This window comes from Cololabis saira, chromosome 10, assembly GCF_033807715.1.
Source record: "Cololabis saira isolate AMF1-May2022 chromosome 10, fColSai1.1, whole genome shotgun sequence".
NCBI classification, from domain to species: domain Eukaryota; kingdom Metazoa; phylum Chordata; class Actinopteri; order Beloniformes; family Belonidae; genus Cololabis; species Cololabis saira.
This window is the reverse complement of record NC_084596.1, coordinates 4,799,303-4,805,302: the sequence shown is the minus strand read 5'-3', so window position 1 is coordinate 4,805,302 and position 6,000 is coordinate 4,799,303.

Sequence of the window (6,000 nt, the reverse complement as noted above, 5' to 3'; positions counted from 1 at the left end):
TTGAAACAAGCTTTTTATACAAGAAGTTAAAGCAAGAATACACAAATCAGGCGAGAGACAAAAAGTAATTTACAGTCGGATGTGACTCGGGCCAAATGTCATTATCAGACATTTGCCATGACTGTCACAGACCTCCAAATCACCCCATAGGGTGCTCTCGTGATTCAAATCTGTTTGAACCAACTTCCGAGGTGTCGGGATCTGCACGGGGGTAGGAAGCTGGAGTCACAACAAAAGGTGTTGAGTCCAGTTGTCTGTTTGAGCCAACTTCCGAGGTGTCGGGACCTTCACATGGGGTAGGAAGCTGGAGTCACAACAAAAGGTCTTGAGTCCAGTTCAAAGCCCTGTAGGGGGTAGGGGCTGGAGCTTCCCATGACAATGTGGCTCGACAATTCACAATTTTTTCTTTTTTTTTTTCTTTCACTTAAGTACAGTCAATCCCAATTTTGAACAGAAAGTCTGAATTTTCCTCCTCCACTGACGGTAGAGGTGGAATTACAGTGGAGTACATGATTGTAGTAGTAGTTTGAGCCATACATATTTTGCAAGTGAACCTTAGACATGTAATCAGAAGCCAAATAACAATTAGGAGTACAAACCCCAATAAAGCAAATTCAAATATCAAGTAACCAACGTGTCCTAACTGTTCTCTAAACCAACCAAACAAACTAGTCGTGACAGGTGTATGTAATGTGTTAGCAATGTTTTTCAAGTGATCTGTTATTTCTTGGATGGTGGCATTGTGGTTAGGTATAAAGGTACAGCATTCAGTTTTAATCACAGCACAAGTTCCCCCTTGAGAAGCTAATAAGTAGTCCAATGCAGCACGATTTTGCAAGGCCATCATCCTTACAGCAGTCATCTCTTGTGAAAGCATAGACATGCCCTTTGCTGTGGTATTTGCTAAGTCTTCAACTGCATGAGATAGATCCCTTATCTGATCCAAAGCTGCCATGACTCCGTAATTTGGAACGAGGGCACCAAAAAATCTTGTCCATGGTGTTTGGGTGTGTGTGTACAATTCTCTTTTAACAATGCGAACTTTCGGTGGTACAGCGACGATTCTCATGGCTGGTACCACATGGCCCAGACCACATATACCAGACCAATCGTTTGGAAGATATTCGTAAGCCTTCATGCCACAAATCCAGTAAACACCTTTTGGTAGAGGTATGGAACAGCGATTAACCATTGTAGCAAGGTAGTTATAATACTTAATGGAATCGGGCAGTGGATTTCGGCTTGTTTTAGGCTTAACAAGCGGTTCTTCAGAAGGAGAGTATGTGGAGTCACAGTTTGATGTTCCTAGGTGGATAGTTCCTTTGCCTTCAACACACCACTTTAATGTCTTTGGGATCATGGTGAGGGTGAGAGGAATCGGTGTGCTGCAGGAATAACAGCTAGTGTGAATTTTATCACAATACATTTGTCTCATTTGGGGGGGTTTGTGACATTTGCAATGCCCATAAGAGGAATTGAGGTTCAAAATGTAACAGGTGTCACATGAAGTAATGGGCAGAGTCATTAATGGGAGTCCTTCTTTTGTGCTGTGTGGAATAAACCCACACACATAACAGTTATCAGGGTGTGGGCTATTTTCAGCAACCATTTTTGTCAGTTGGAGGTATGTGTTTGTTGAGGGTTGTGTTTCATATATTTTAGGAGTTATTTTCTCCTGGTAAACGGTTAGGTCTCGTTTGTGGTGTTTGCAAGGGTGTCTGTTTTGTTCCTGCGACAGATGTGAGTGTTTTGGCGCGTACAATGCATCTGCTTCTGGGCCTCTGTGGCCTGCGCTGCTCCCCTGCTCCTCTGCCAGTCGTCGAAGTCTGGGGTGTTGAAGTTCATCTGCTTCTGGGCCTCTGTGGCCTGCGCTGCTCCCCTGCTCCTCTGCCAGTCGTCGAAGTCTGGGGTGTTGAAGTTCATCTACTTCTGGGCTGTCCGAGCCTGCGTTGTTTCTTTCACTGGCTCCGACGGTGGTGAGGACGAAGACCCCCAGGAAGAAGATGGTACCAGCTGGTTTCCGGTGCATGGCGGAGGAGTTGTTTTCTTGCAGTGGGATGCGTGGATCCAGATTAGACGCCCCTCACACTTGACGGCGGTGTTGGTGGTGAGCAGGACGTGTTGAGGTTTAGACCAGCGAGGTTTCAGGGCGTTTTTCCGTCGGAACTCCCTGACACAGACCCAGTCTCCGGGTTGGAGGTTATGGCACGGTTTGTCACTAGGAGGAGACTGGACAGCTTTTACTTGTCTGTGGATTGACTGGACAGCAAAAGTTAGAGCAGAACAGAATGATATCATGGATTCATCCATGGCATGGAAGTCCATCTTCTTCATATATACAGAACTGAATTGCTTGGTATGGTCATAGGTCTACCCATAATCATTTCATGAGGCGTGAGTTTTGTGCTTCCTAATGGGTGTTAACAGGTGTCAACATTGTCCATTTAAGTCCAGTTTAAAATTCTCTGCACATACAAAAACATTTTCATACATGAACATTTTCATACAAGAATAATTTCATATCCCTCACATAATGTCTATTTGTAGAGCTTCAAAAAAAAGTCACGGTGGGGGGAAGTGTTGATAATGTTTGCAATATTTTTATAGGATGCAAATCTTGGAGCTTATCAGTCTTTCAACACTATCTGACACATTCCCCCTTTTGCTCATCTGTGATTGCCAACTGTGATCAGCTATTCACGGGTACAAGGATGTGGGTGCAACAACGCGGCCGTCGTTGCTGACCCATAATTATTTACATTTTTACAACCATGGGAATGCTACAATCCGTTTTTTTCTTCACCTCAGTAGTCTTCTTGTAGGAGGGCTACATCATTAGGAGAAACCAGGTCGTTAGCGGGTATAGAAGGGCAAAGTTTTACATAGACAGGTAAGCCAAATTTGGCAGTTTCTTTTGCTGCATGGTCAGCTGAAGCATTGCCTAGTGAAAACAGGGTTGGACTGGGTGTGGGCTTCACATTTAACAAAGCAATAGATGAAGGTAGTTGACAGGCTTGTAACAGTTCACCAATCAATTAACCACATTTATCTCCGAGGATGAGATAAATGCTCGGTTCGCCCACAATATATAAAATCTATAAAATACAATATACACAACCAAAAGCATATCTGGAATCTGTATAGATTGTAACAGTTTTACCTTTTGATCAGTATATATAGTTTCATCTACTTGGGTGGAGCTGGAGGAGGAGGGCGCTTTCAACAATTAAGAATTATCACAAATTGTATAACCTGCGTATGGTATTCCATTTTTATAAGCAGAGTCGTCAGTGAGGAAAACAGGAAAGGTCAGGACGAGTGTTAAAGACAGAGGTGTCAAGTATTCACATTCATTACTCAGGTAGAAGTATAGATATTAGAGTTCAAAAATACTCCTGTAGAAGTTGAAGTATCAACTCAAATTTTTTTTTTTTTTTTTTTTTTCTCAAGTAAAAGTATAAAGTACTGGTTTCAAAAGTACTTAAAGTATAAAAGTAAAAGTAATATAAGCGGGTAAAAACCATTAAGGCTAAAAGCCATTGAAAATGAATGCATCTTAGTATAATGCAAATATATTAAAGAACCATATATGTGCATTATTGAGCATTAACATGTGTTTCAGAGAGCAGACACGTACAAACCAAATGTGTTTATACTTCTCATCCAACCACAACCAAATTCACTCTATCCGGATGGCACAATTTAACTGGATAGTTTTTTAAAGGCCGAAATGAAATAGAGTAAGGCTGTTTTTAAAACGTAAGGAGTAAAAAGTAAAGATAATTGCGTGAAAATGTAAGGAGTAAAAGTAAAAACCGTCTGAAAAATAATTACTCCAGTGAAGCATACACAACCAAAAGTTCTACTTAAGTAAGGTAATGAGGTATTTGTACTTCGTTACTTGACACCTCTAGTTAGAGATTAGTTATACATGCTTTCAGAAAAGGCTTATAGACACTATAGTTGGCTCACAGTCAGATTTCCATGCGCTTACATGATGAAGTTACCATAGGCAGGATAAGTTTAGGCTCACCAGCAGTTCTCATTTTCTTTGTTTGAGACGTGTGATGTGGGGCCTTTGTTGAATTAGTGTGAATGAATTAATTGGCTGGTTCCTCTGCGCCTCCTCTTTGCGCTCAACCTGTTGTAGGAAACACTTTGGGGAAGCATTAGTATTTTCATACATTTCAGATTATTTTTTCCTGTGTTATCCAGTCCTACCCTTTGTTGAGGGCAATTAGAAAAATATATATTTTGCATGTACCCTGGAGGAAATCCATCAATCTGATCTCGTGACAGACCACAATTCTCTTTTGCTGTCAACATTATTTTAGCATAAAGCTCCCTGGGATTGTAATCTACTTCCCTTTGAACTGTTATGGCAATGAATATTATAAAAGGTCTGAGCTTGCTCGGTGTGATTTTGGCAACAGCTGTGGGATTAAAGGGAATTCTACAAGCATCAAGTACTTTGCGCATCAAGTACTTTACTTTTCAAATCATGTGGCAAAGTTAGTTTAACAGCTGTTTCCTCTAGCCATTTTTGTTTATTAATTTAAAATCTCTTACTATTATTTGGCTCCAAATTTTGTAGGCAACAGATCTTGGATTTTTGTAAAATCCAGTCGTCATCAGAAGTGTCATCGTCATTTGATTCTTTAATCAGTTTCACCGGATAAAGGTTTTGATTTTATCATTTAACTGGTTCTCTAATTTCATTTTTGTCTGCGTTGTGTTTTTAAATCCTTCCTTAGTAGAGCCATCAGCTTTTTATCTATTTGATCAGTAAGCGAAGCTATTTGGGATTCTGCATTACGGCGTCTACTTTCATCCCTCCAAAAATCTGAGGGAGTTTGAAGTGCGTTATTTTAACAATTTAATACTAACTAAGTAACAAACAAAACTAACAAATAAAACTATTGGTACCGTGATTACCATACATGTATTTAAAGAACTGAAAAACTTCCCAAAAACTTTCCAACTATCAGTCTACCTGAGCATAAAATCATTCCTGTTGATGCAAAGAAGAGCGAGTCGATTCTTGCAGAAATGAAATATACCCCATTTGGGAGAGCGTGTCATCCCCACTTATAAAATAAAAACAGTTCCTCTACATACAGTATATGTCTATTTCTCACAAATATATCAGTGTTCCAACACTTACGGACCCCACGTCCTGCATGCATAAGAATAGTCCCCCTGGACTATCTTTTTATTGGTACTCAGACCAACCATGGCGCCATTTCTCTCTTTAATGTTACCCGAGATTTTAAACCTTTTTTTTAGAAGAGCGAGTTAGATTCTTAAGGCAGGAGAAGCAGAACATTCTCACAACACAATCAAATTCAAGTGTTATGAAATTGCCAGCATTCCTAAAAAACAGCTCTACAATAACCTTCCCAATAACACAAAATAATAAAATATAACCTTCACAACCACACAGCGGACTTACCTAAATTTCAGGATAACGTCAACTTTCTCTGGCACTCCAGTTCACAGACTTTCGACAACAGCCCAGAAACAATAATTTGGGATTTTTTAAATGGATCCCTTACCTGATTTAATTTAGATAGAAGTCGCTGGTTGTGTCGTTGGTCTGGAAAAAGGAGTTCCCATCGAAAGTCTATTGTTATCCGGGTCACAAGCACCAAATTGTTGAAGAATATTACAAAGTCCAGTTCAGGAGTCCGCTGTGGGATGAGAGATTTTATTCTAGCCGGCGTTCAGCAGACCGACACAGACAGTGTCTCGTTCGGTGGGCTGACACCGAGTGAAATTGAAACAAGCTTTTTATACAAGAAGTTAAAGCAATCCGTACACCACTTTCTACGCTCACGGTCTGATGTTCAGAAATTGACTTGAATGTGAAAAGTTGTGGTGACGGAAGTTATTTGGTTTTGAAGGTGTGCCCGCTATGATCATATTGGTGTACAACCTCAGAGAAAATCAGAAAAGGCTCTGTGGCGCAATGGTAGCGTGTCGGACTCCAGATCAGAAGGT